Source organism: Cololabis saira, chromosome 15, assembly GCF_033807715.1.
Source record: "Cololabis saira isolate AMF1-May2022 chromosome 15, fColSai1.1, whole genome shotgun sequence".
NCBI classification, from domain to species: domain Eukaryota; kingdom Metazoa; phylum Chordata; class Actinopteri; order Beloniformes; family Belonidae; genus Cololabis; species Cololabis saira.
Window position 1 is genome coordinate 18,352,064 of NC_084601.1, and position 13,119 is coordinate 18,365,182.

The following is a 13,119-nucleotide window of genomic DNA, read 5'->3' on the forward strand; positions in this document are numbered from 1 at the left end:
CTCGCTTTAGTCACGTTTGGCAACGGTTTTAAAGTAATCTCTTTTCTGATTGATAACATCAGATATCGATGAATTCTTGAAGCAGTGCCATCTGAGGGATTCACAGATGTCTAGCTTAAGCTTGTATCCTAAGCAACCCGAAAATGTATTATTACGCACTGTTGAAGGAATAATATGCAAATTCCTTCCTGTATTTCTTTAAGGAACATTGGTTTTCAACATTTTAATGATTTTCTCTTGCACTTGTTGAGAAAGTGGAAATTCTCTGCCCATCTTTGCTCAGTCAGGCTTTCGTGGATACTGCTTCTGGATGAAATTATTACTGCAATAGGATGTAAATTAACAAATGGAGGTTGGCTACATCAGAAAAAACTTGGGTTCATGCTGTCTCCAAAGAAATAAGTAAGACGGGAGAGGGACTTGACGGAAGATTCAGTGAAAAGAGAGTTGCAGATTATTTGTTTTCAGCAGTTTAGCAGTTAACGAAAGACAAGGAATACATAAGAGCTGGGTTGACAGAGGCAGAAACAGAGGAATAGAAATGCTATGAAAAATGGTGAGCTGTCAGGTGGGTACAGGAGAGCTGAGTGTTTTGCTCCGTCTACAGGGAGTGTGTTTGTAAGTGTGTGTCAGTGCGCCCATGAAGATACATGACCACAAAGCAAACAGCTGCATCTGTGAAATCACATCCGCCTGGCAGCTCCTACGTTTATATTTGCAAAAGCAAACCGTTGCACACAATACCCATATGTAGCAAAGAGGCATTGTTAACTTGTATTACACCCGATGAAGCAGGGTTTTTTTTCCTGCTGTGGCTTTACATTTCCCTAAAACATCTCATCCCATCTGGTTGTGTCCCGTTTGGCCCTTTTCACTCGCCTTTAAACCACCCGCTGCCCTCTTCTGTTCAGCTCAGCAGCGATGCCTTTGATTTATGTATGCAGTTTTGCCAGCTTAAAAGCACCACATCACTGCTGCCTCACTCTGATGTGCAGTGTGACTCTAGGCCTGCCCTGAGCTGGTGCATTCATTGGGTTTGTGTAAACTCAGAGTACAGTCTAAATCCCACCAAAACAAGAAATTGCTTCGTATCCAGGTGCTTGTTTGTGGACTCGGAATGTTTAGTTTGTTTTCTTCTTTCTTTCTTTCTTTAAATTGAAGAATAAATTCAACATAGATTGAACGCTAGTAAGCGAGTCCTGCTAGTGATGGAGTAATCTATAATAAAAGAGTAATATTGATGTTATCTCAAAGTAATGCCAGCAGGTGATTCCATCTGCCAAAACCTCAACAACAAAAGAGGAGCCAAGATGGGCAGAGGATTTGTTTGTGTATAACAAAATGATTTAAGTGTAAAAACTATTTTTTTTTTTTTTTTTTTTTAAAGATCGGAAGGCATGTGCATATTTCTCTTCCTATAATTCGTAATTGTATTAAGCAGTTCAAGGAGTCTGGAAGATTCTTTGAATTGATTAAATCTGGAGATCTCCTGAAATCCTCCAGATTCCTTGGATTAGATGTGTAAAAGGCAGAAGCACTGCATAAAGAGGGTCATTCATAAATAGCTGATATTTTAATAATAATAATATGAACAAGTCTTTTGGAAGAAATGGATTCTGTGTTCTGTGTTTATCAAGAATGTTATCAGCAACAATGATGAAAGTCCAGGTCTTATTGAGGCCCTTGCTTGAGATAAAATACAATTCTGTTCTGGCATCATTCAGTTTTTAGGGTAACGTGTGCTGCCTTTAACACAATATATTTTTGTTTGAAGGAATGATTCACCAAAATATTGCCTGAAACATTTTGTAATTTTGTCTGTTTATTATCTGCACTGCCAGAACATATTTCAAATGTTCTGAGAAGAAAAGGGGAATGTTGCAAAATCTAAAAAAACTCAGCTTCTTCCTTTTTTCTTGGGGATTGTACACATCAAAATCCCTCCCCTCGATGCTTCTTAGGTGTTTGACTGTATCATGCAGCAGCTTACAGATCTGATGGTAAAATCGTCTCCACTGTAGATGATATGCGTCACATCATGCGTGATCAGAGTGTTTGGTTCAAAGGTACAACTATATGAGACAGTTATGAGCACATGTGAGAGCTTCCTCATATGGCTGTTGTCGTCTGAAAGACTCTTCCTGTCAGATATCATAACCCACTCCTGAAAACTTTTTTTTTTATCACCCATCTGCTTCCCATTTAAAAAAAACACCATTCTGCATCTTTCTTTCATTGCCTTTCGTCATCCATCCTTTTCATCTGCATCTGCATTTCTCACGAAGCAAAAGTCAGCATTCCTCATTTTTCTGCCCATATCTTACCCATAAGCAGGCAGGAGCAGAAGGCGTGCATCAGGCTTTTAAAGTATACATGATCAGGAATCGTATTCGCATGATCCTTACAATATGTTTGTATCATGGGCATTATTATTACACGTATGTCTAACTGAAAGATGCTCACTGTTGAAATGCTCACAAAACTTCACGGTTGGCTGGATCGAATAAAATCTGAACATTGCATACACACATACAGGCAATTGTACTTTAGCGTGCCCATTGAGCTCGCAGAAATCCCCTGGAGGGCGTGAGCAGAGCTAAAGTCAGTCTTCTGTTAATAGGATCTAATTGGAAATGACTGGTGTAGAGGAAGTTGCTTGAGTTGTCTAAACCTAATCCTGAGGAAATCCTCTAGAAGTTATTAAAAATCTATGTGTTATGTCCTAAATATAGGACTCTGATTTTCAAATGGAGCTAATCTCTCTGGCTTTTTGGTTTAGCGGCCACTTCAAAGTTGACAATACATGGACATCTACAGTGGTTTTAATAAAAGTGGCCAAAACTATAACTTGAATGTATTCAGGATCATGTCGGCATCAGTATCACGAGATGGAATATCAAGCAGCATTTTTACATGAAACATCATGTCAATGACGGCATGTAGTAATGCAATGTAAATAATTTATACTAATATTTAAATAAAAATAGTTCAAAGACATCATATCAAATGTTAAAACTGAAATTGTTTATTGTTTTATCATATGCCAGGAACATGTTTCAAAGTAATTGCTGCAGAGGGATGTTTGCATCTCTTCCGCTGACATCTCTCTGTAAGTGTTTGCAGAATGAGGAGACTTATTTCTGTATTTTTTCTAAGTAAAACATTTTCTCCTTCTTGCTTGACATAGGACTTTTACTTCTCAACAATATAGACTTTTTTCTTCTTTTTTCCCCCTGTATGTTTGACAATATAATACAGTACACCAAATGTTTTCAGGGGGTAATGGTCCTGAACTGTGAGCATGGCAGTTTAATAAACAGACTTTCACATCCATTTTCTATACATGCGTCATCAGATTGATGGTGACTGGGATTTTAGCTGGAGCCTACAGTACATCAGCTGGCATTAGGCTGTCCATCTCTGAGATCCCTAAAGTGCTCAACCTGTAACACATTTTGAAAAAGAAAAAAACAAAAAAAAAAACCTTTCCAGATTGAATATGTAATCCGGATAGGAGCAATTCTTGAATTCAAGTGTCTCAGGGTTTTACTAACGGCTCAGGAAGAATAGAGTGGGACATCAACAGGGCCCGCTGATATGAGGGGACGTATAGAATCAAAAAACACAGGACGAGATATTAAGCTATCCCTTGTGCCAATAGGTGGTGAGCACTCATTTGAGATTTGCCATGTTGTTGGGTTCTCCGAGTTGTGTGGGAGGTGAGACTTGGCCAGGGTAGAATTTCAGGACAGCCGAGCCAGAGACACATCTTCAGTAGTGTATGCCCTTGCATCATTGGGTGTTTCGGCCTTCCAACACTATACACCCTCCACAAGGGTGGCCCGCGACAGGATGATCAGTCCTCAGCTTGTGTCCCATGCTCAGCCACCACTGAAACCCATCCTGTTCTTATACTGATGTTGGAGCCCAACACGGGTCCTTCCGCTTGAGCCAAATCCACTGGCTGCTTCTTTCAGCCTGCACTGCTGAGACTGCTCTGATGCTCCTCCGCAGAGCCTGGCCGTGGCTTCCGAGTTCTTTCAACAGTCTGATGGTAGACGACGCCACAAATCCTCTGCATCCCACTTCAACTGGATAGACTTTGGTGTTCCAGCCACGCTGCCTCGGATCTGCTGCTAGCTCTGAGTAGCGCAGCTTCTTACGCTCATAGGCCTCCTCAACAGAGTTCTCCCACGGGACTGTGAGCTCTATGATGTAAGCAGTGAAGGGGACCAGAGCACCAAGTCTGGTCTGAGGTTGGTGGAGGCAATCTCAGGTGGGAAGATTAGTTGTTTGCCAATGTCTGCCAGCATCTTCCAGTCGCGGGCCATGTGTAGGTGTCCTGCTTCTGGTTTGGTGGAAGGATGTTTGGGTGTTTCTGTCCTTCTCGGACAAAACCTTGTTGTCTTCGGGGGATTGGTTGTTCTTGGTGGCAAGGCGTTGGTCGCGCTCCGCATGCTCTCTGGGGCTGATGCCAGGCTCTTGAGGACCTGATTGTGCCGCCAGGTGTATCTCCCTTGCGTGAGGCTAGTCTTGCAGCCTGTCATGATGTGTCTGAGGGTGGCTGGAGTTGGGCAGAGGGCGCAGGTTGGATCCTCGCCGTACCATTGATGGAAATTCTTTGGTGATGGGAGCACGTCATATGTTGCTCTGATGATAAAGCTGATCTTATTTGCTTCCATTTCCCGTAGGTCCCTCCAGCTGATCTTTCTCCTCTAAAGATGGAGGACAAAATTCATTTTGAACTCTTACTCATACCTCTGAAGTCTTGCATATACTACTACAATCACTTGCACAGACACATAAAATCAACTCTCACATATACACACGAGCAACATCTTACATATAAACTAGTCAAAATGAACACATGCATACTACTAAAACCTCACACTCATACATACAAGACACTGTATATGCATCTCAATCAGTAATAACAATATTGTATGTTAGAGGTTATACATATGTATGTATGAGCTGATCAGATTATGGGAATATGTGAGGGCACACTAGTATAAATGAGAGGTAAATATAGTATTATATTAGTAGTATATGCATGACCTCAGAGGTGTGTGTGAGAGTTAAAATGCATTTTGTCCTATACGTTCACTCATACGCTGAGGTGGTTTTGGGCATAGAAATGATAAAGAGTAGACGCCGCATTGACCGCTACCACCTATAGGAGCTGACGAGCCGTGCAGCTGCCATCTGGGACCGGTCATCAGCTCCGTTCACTCACCTGTTTAAAAGGAATCAAAATTACCACAATTTACCGGATTCTCAATCGATTTTCCAGCAGTTTTTTTGTTGCAAAAGTCAGACATGTTGCTGTGTTACAGGATGCTTAGACAGTATTAGTAGTATTTGTCTTATAGTGTGTAAAAGATGGATAGAAAACATGGGATATTTACTTGTTAGTTCATGCAGCACCGTGAACATAATAATAGAGCACCTACACCCTTGGGAAAGGTTTACAGAGTTTTATTTTGAGATCAGTCTGCGATACAAAGATATTTAAACTGTGCTTTCTGAAAGCCATGGGTTTCAAAAGAGTACAGAATTAAGTAGACAGTTGTTCCAAGGACTACTCAGACCTTGCGGTACTAGAATGACAGTGCCGCATGACTTGCATACCTTATTGCAAGAGAATGCAAAGTGTTGTGAGGTAATCTAAAAGAGGCCCTAGGGATCTCTATAGCTTTTAAATAATCAATATTTTTTTAAGCATTTTTTTTTAAATAAATACATCTGTTAAACAACTTTAACTTCTTAAACAACTTCAAACTAATGCAAAGTTACCAAAATGCAATCATTTTCAGGATTCCATCCCTTTATTTTGGTCATGAAAGTGTCCAGAGGTTCCATAGGAGTAAAAAAAACAAACAAATAAAAAACACAGAAATTAGACCAAAAAGAAAGGTTACGACAAAATTTAAAGGCACAGCCAAAATCCATCCATCCATCCATTTTCTATATCCATTTTATTCTTTGCAGGGTCATGGGGGTCTGCTGGAGCCTTTCTCTGCACATTACAGGTGAGAGGCAGGGGTCCACCCTGGATAGGTCACCAGACTATCACAGGGCCACATAGACAGACAACATGCACGCTCACACTCACACCTACGGGCAATTTAGAATCAACAGCCAAAATCACCAGTTTTTTTTTTGTTTTTTTTACAAAGTTGAAGAAAAAAAAATGCACGAAAATCCCCGAGGAGGGCATGAGGGTAAAATTTAAATATCGACCTATAAACACTGTAGCACAAATCCAGTTTCTTTTCAAAGGCAAACATACATCCAACTTAATTATTAACCAACCTCAAGATGACCAAGCATTCCTTCTCAGACAAAAAAATCGTTGCTGTCCGTCAGAAAATGAGAAGTAGGCTCCTTGTTTGCTTTTAAAGGAAAACTTAAACGAAGAATTAATAGTAAAACTGTAGTGCTTTTAAATAATAACGTGCAACTTATATTTGTGTACTTGGGATATTGGCAAGCGTAAACAAATAAAAAGCTGCAGTATATTTCACGAGTGTAGCTTCTCTTTCAGGATCAATAAAAGCCACTTTTGCGGCTATTAAAGTCAGGCAGTCCTGATACTGATTGCTATGTGGCTTCTGGTGTTTCTGTGGTCTCTAGTCATTTGGTGATTGCAGTAGTCAGGCCCAACCTCTCCCAACCTGGTATGAAACGACCCCACTGTGGGGTCACAGCCCTGAGGGGAATCCTTGGTGCATGTCCGGCCCTAATTAATGCCCTTACTGCAGTCTCTCATTAGGCATGAAGGAGGGGAGCAGAAGTGTGAGAGAGAAAGTGAGAGAGGCTGGAAAAAGGGACAATCAAATATTGATTGTATTTGCATATACTGCCGCAGTTGTTTACAGCCCTGCATAAGACCACTTGCTCTGAAAAATAAAGACAAACCGAATGAAGAAGAAAAGAGGTGATTAGTCAAGTCAAGAGAATGCGTGCCTCTCCTGCAATGCGACAAATCACAGTCTTCTTAATGTGGTCATTCCGAAGGCTACACCGCAACCACTCTTTGTAATTTACACTAATTATTGCTCCATTAGAGAGACCACTGTAGGCCGACAGAAGACAATAACACATCTCTGTTGACTTGGTCTTCACTATAAGAGGTTGGATAAAACTCCTAAGGAGAAGAAGGCACTTTAGTTGACTTTGGCATTTAATAAATGTAACCTTTGAAGGAGCAACTAAGGGCAGTGGTAGAGGAATAAAAAAAGTTATTGCTTTTCTCTTTAAATCTATGGCTTCATCCCAGCTGGTCTCGTCTCACTACCTTAACCTTCAGTGATTCGAATCCTGGTGACAGTGATTTTGGAGATGGCAGAATTAAGTTTGAAATGAAAGAAGAATCTCTGAGTCAGCATGACTTTGAGCAAAGCATACAGCAGCCTGGTTTATATGCAGTATCTTATTAAATTAAGCAGAAGTTCCGGTAATCAATTACTCGAGTTGCTATATTTTTGAGAGAAAATGAATAAATAAATTGAACTAGAGAACTGTCTGTCATGCTCTATTCCCTTGGAAATCTCAGCTTTGATCTCTGACTTGGCTGAACTTCCTGCATACTGCCCAGCCCATGCCTGATCGGTAGGGATGGGAATCGAGAACCGGTTCTTGTTGAGAACCGGTTCCCAGTGTTTCAATTCCTTGGAATCGTTTGCCTTTTTCCCAAACGATTCCCTTATCGATTCCAGTGGGCGTGAATGACGTCACCAAGCACGTTGCGCCACGTGCGCATTCGCACCCAGCAGGAAAACACGGGGACAAAGCGGCATAAACGCTCTAAAGTTTGGTTACATTTTACCAAAAAGGATGACAACAGGGCGACAATTCTTGCAATATGGACATTTACACAAAGGGGGGAAACTGTTAGGACTCGGCCGGCTGATGCGCTGGGAGCGCAGAGTCAGCCGGCGTGTGGTAAGGATGATTTATGGTTCCGCGTTACACCAACGCAGAGCCTACAGCGTAGGGTACGCGGCAACACGCACCGTACGGCGCGCGTCGCCGCGTACCCTACGCCGTAGGCTCTGCGTCGATTTAACGCGGAACCATAAATCATGCTTTAGAAGAGCTGCGCCACGCGGATGAGCCGGGCGCTCCGGCGGACAGCGGAGCTCCTGACACAGCTGCAGCTAGGGTTGCCACCCGTCCCGTAAAATACGGAATTGTCCTTTATTTGAGAAAAAAATGTTGCGTCCCGTATTGAACTAATACGGGACACGATTTGTACCGTATTTTCATTAACTTTTACACCATATTCTAGTTGAATTATTGAAATAAATTAACTTTTACACCATATTCTAGTTGAATTATTGAAATAAATTAACTTTTACACCATATTCTTCACCTGTAGGCTATATTACATCTGGGCTGATGTGGACATACGTAGCATAGGAGGCTATTTCAGTTGCTAGTATGGTTGGCTGTCTGTACAGTCATGCAAGTTCAATGCTATTAAAGCACTTTAAACTTTAAATCAAAGCATTTTGTTTTTTCATATAAAATAAACACATTTTTATTCAGTTTAGAAGTTTTGGGGGGTTTTTTTTGGCTCCTGCGCTGCTGAAATCAGGGCGTCCTTATTTCTATTTCTGAAAGGTGGCAACCCTAGCTGCAGCTGATCAACTCATCTATGGAGAAGTTAAAGAGCTTCTACCGCTATTCTACAGAAGAATATTTATTTTATATTAAATACATATTTTACTGTATATTACAATTTGTCCCCACAAAATGATTTGTAATTTACAAATCATTTTGTGGGGACCCCCTGGCACCATCGAGGAGCCCAAGGCTGGGGGCGTCTTAAGACCTCATATTTTTTTTGTTCAAAGATATAAAAGTTTTATATCTTTGAACAAAAAAGATCGGAGAAACAAAGAAACAATTTTAGTATCAACTTTGTTTTATTAAAACAAAGTTGATACTAAAATTGTTTCTTCTCCTTTTTTCCAAATGAGAATCGATAAGAGAATCGATAAAGAATCGAATCGATAAGCAGAATCGATAAGAGAATCGGAATCGAAAAAATCTTATCAATTCCCATCCCTACTGATCGGTCACCCATACTGGGAGCCATTTCAGGACCCTCAGCATCAGACCTGCAATGGTGCTAAATTAATGTTACTACTTACCCACCAGGGCTACATAGACTGTATAGTATAATTATTATGGTAGGTTGTATCCAAGCCCTGAGTGCTCCGGTTACCACTGCCAGCAGTGTTCTCTTAGCTTTCTGAGTTTACTACTTTCTCTTTCAACTCTTGGTATTTTCGAGCCTCTTATGTTCCTTTTCCTTAAGCTTCCTGTCACTTGAGATTACTACGTCTATCCCTACTGCTTTCATGTGGAGTTTGTTGACTACCCAAATGTCTGGTCGATTAGAAGTCACCAGCTTTTCAGTCTGGATTTGAAAATCCCACAGGATCTTGACACTATAATTTCCTGCTACCCTTGAAAGTATCTCCCATCTTGACTTTGTGACCTCCAACACATATAGGGCAAACGTGTTCCTGTACGCTATTCCAGCTGCTTGGTTATAGAATACGTCCCCGAGTTTGACACCTTGCTGGATGTGCTGGATTGTGTTGGAGGACACCCAGAGACTTTTTTGGTGTGGTAGCCTCTACTACTCTTGTATTCAGGGCCCTTTATTGCCACTTCTTCTATCTTTCCGTGATGGTTCCTCCTTTTTCTTTTTCTTACTGGGCTGCTGCTGTCGAAGAACTTGACTTAGCACTTCAGTATTGGGCCCATTGTTTCCAGATGTATTTCTAGATCTTTGTTGGTTTATCCTGGATGGTGGCTTTGATGCTCACTAGTCCCCACCAGCATTTCTTGTGCTTAGTGTACAGTGTTAGGCTGGACTTTGGGTGAAATCCTCCATACAGCTTGAGGACCCTTTTGTCTTGACATTATCGGCTTCCATCTCTTTTTGTGGCCAGATGACTATACCAGCTGGGTACCTGATTACTGGTATGGCATATGTGTTAATGGCCTGGACTTTGTTCTTCCCATTCAGCTGGGTCTCCAGGATCTGCTTTACTCTTTATACAGGACTGTCTCAGAAAATTAGAATATTGTGATAAAGTCCTTTATTTTCTGTAATGCAAAAATGTCATACATTCTGGATTCATTACAAATCAACTGAAATATTGCAAGCCTTTTATTATTTTAATATTGCTGATCATGGCTTACAGCTTAAAGGAGCATGAGGCTCCTTTTAAGAAATCTCTAGCGCCACCCTTCGCCACGACGGCCGTCGGGGGTACTGCAGCCAACAGCGAAGCCGGCACGGGAGAACGGGGAGAACGTGCATGCAGCGTTATGTGACGTCACATCCGCAGCCCAGCGCGGGAAATTCGGGACCGAATTGCAGCACATTTTGCAGCACACAGCCTGTTCAACGAAACGGAGAGATACATTAGAGGGCTCATTCTTTTGGGTTTGGAACGCTTCATCTGACATTATTACTAGAAAACTTAAAACGTATACAAATTTTTTTCATAAATCCTGCCTCAATCCTGCCCCATGCTCCTTTAAGAAAACTCAAATATCTTATCTCAAAAAATTAGAATATTCTGGGAATCTTAATCTTAAACTGTAAGCCATAATCAGCAATATTAAAATAATAAAAGGCTTGCAATATTTCAGTTGATTTGTAATGAATCCAGAATGTATGACATTTTTGTTTTTTTAATTGCATTACAGAAAATAAAGAACTTTATCACAATATTCTAATTTTCTGAGACAGTCCTGTAGGTACTTGGCTATGTTTGAGTTTTTGGAGCTTCTCTGTAGTTTCTATTTGCTTGGAGCTGTATGTGGAGTTGTTCGGAAGACCTTTTATCTTACCTTCTGGTAACTCAACCACTTCAGTTGTGATTGTTCTACATCCCTTAGATATCATTCAAGTGGAATGGTATCATCTTCTTCCATACCAACATCACTTGGTGTACACCATTTTCAAATAAGTGTCTAAATAAGCGTATCATTTACTCGTTAAAACGTTTTCTGGTAATGTTTGTTCATGTATCCTTATTAAAATAAACTATTACTGTTTTACATTTCCGTGTATATAAATTATTAGATGTACACATAACAATAGCACTGATGAAAAACTGGGGAAATTTACATTGATATATTGGAAATGTTTACATTTTGGTATAGGAAGGACATTTCCGTGCTACTTTTTAGTTTTCCTAAATATTTGTTTGAAGCACACCCAAGGCCCTTATGCAGGCCTTTTCATTCTCCGTATAGGCCTATGTATTTTTGCGTATGAGCCATCAATCAGCACTTGTGTATGTGAGAGAGGGAGAATAGAAAGTTAAACTTCGTCATTGTGTATGAGGGAGAGCAGGGCTGATCAGTGTCCACGCTGAGGGCTTTGTCACAGCTGACCTATATTAGATGAAAGCAGCTGGATTGGTGGCCTGCGGGGACAGCAAAGGAGTTGTGTTCTAATTATCTCTTCTGTTAGCTTGCGAGACATCGCACCCCTGCACACACGTGTGCGCTTGCCTTAATGCGCACACTTACACACTTTCCAGCAAATCGATGCAAGCTCATGAGATCATCTGCTATGCTCCACCATGAGCAACAGTGGCATATCCTCTGCTGCAACTAGGCAAAGCCTCATGTCACACAATGCATATTAAAACCTTTCTGTGATGACTGTGGCCTTCGTGGCCTTGATGCATCTGCACATCACATAGCTCTGTTCTGCTTAGCGATGCATAATTACTAGGTGATCACAGCTAAAGGGAAATCAGGATGTTGTAGTGACATTTGGGAGGTGAAGGAACACATCTTCTTGTGAGTGACTACTCAGATGGATTCAAACAGTGTCAAACTAATTTGGGTAGTGGCTACTGTTGCCATGGAACTCAAAACTAACACACAGCAAGGACCCGTGTTAGCTTTAATGAGGCACAGAATCACTGCGAAGGAAAAGCCTGGGGAGCTAATGCTAACAACTAACACTAATCAGTGTACTAATGCTAAGGCTAATGGAAAGGTAATAAAGCATGTGGAACCCTGCAGCATCCTTTAATGCACTTAGCTCACTAGCATTTGGCACTCAGCAAAAACAGACGTGGCAGGGATGAATGTACTGCACAATCTTCCAGCTTTAATCTTATTATCTCTGTGTAAATGAGCAAAGGTAAGCAGATACATGTTTTCACATCAAGTAATATTTATAATTATTTTATACCATGTTTTGGCCTGTGTGTATTTGTTTTTCTCTTCCTGGATTTCACGTAATTTCACACATTCTGCTACCTTTAGAAGGTAATTGGATGCAGCACTCACTCAATTATGCTGTTTCAGTCTCCCACTTCTGCTTACTTTCTTTCCTTTTTCACTTTTTTTCCCCCTATTTCTTTCTATCCTTCACACACAGCCCTTTATATCCATGATTAATGTCACTCTATCCACTGTTTGCTCCCTCCTCTCAACATATCTCCTCATCATCCCTCCATTTGCGGTTCTGAGGCTGATAGCACTCCAAACGGGGGAGCTGATGTCAGCCAGGCAGTCTGGGATACTTCTTGTTTTGGGACCGAAAGAAAAAGCCGCACATTTTCCACCACATTGCTAGTGCCGCCAGGGACCCATTTACAGGTCAGAGCTTGCAGGGAGGGGTGCTTTTCCCCCAGCGTAGGCAGGAGGTGGAAGCACGCTGAAGGATGAGCGAAAACTAGAGCTAATTGCTTTCTGTTAGGTACAGCATGATACAGTATGATACAGTATGACACGGATGGGAGGTTTTTGTAGCTGTGGCCCCTCGTAAACTATGGCTTTGTCTTTTCCTTTCTGCAGACTGATTGGGACTGAGTTATTTGGCTGCCCTCTTCTACATAAAGACATGGAGAACCATTTCCTGATGAGACTGTGGTAAGTACCAAGTTATGCACGACCACACATATGCACAATTGTAAATCTGGCAGCTACCGTTCACCTGTGCTCTAGCACATGCATGCTTAAAATCCATCCCCTGGAGGAGTGTGAGAGGGGAGTCTCTTAAAAATTACTCCATGTCAATGAAATGCTTTAAGAAAGTGGGAATAAGAAGCATGTTGCTTAATA

General features: G+C 41.2%; 2 protein-coding genes across 2 annotated transcripts in view; one reads left to right on the top strand and one right to left on the bottom strand.

The window, feature by feature from the left end:
• Positions 1–13,119, bottom strand: part of gja4 (gap junction protein alpha 4) — a 146,429-nt gene that overhangs the window by 98,952 nt on the left and 34,358 nt on the right. The window lies entirely within an intron of this gene.
• The window catches only part of dlgap3 (discs, large (Drosophila) homolog-associated protein 3), a 176,850-nt gene that overhangs the window by 82,856 nt on the left and 80,875 nt on the right, over positions 1–13,119 (top strand). The window contains exon 2 of the mRNA XM_061741000.1: positions 12,853–12,927. The gene's annotated coding sequence lies outside the window, so the exon portion shown is untranslated. The remainder of the gene's footprint in view (positions 1–12,852; positions 12,928–13,119) is intronic.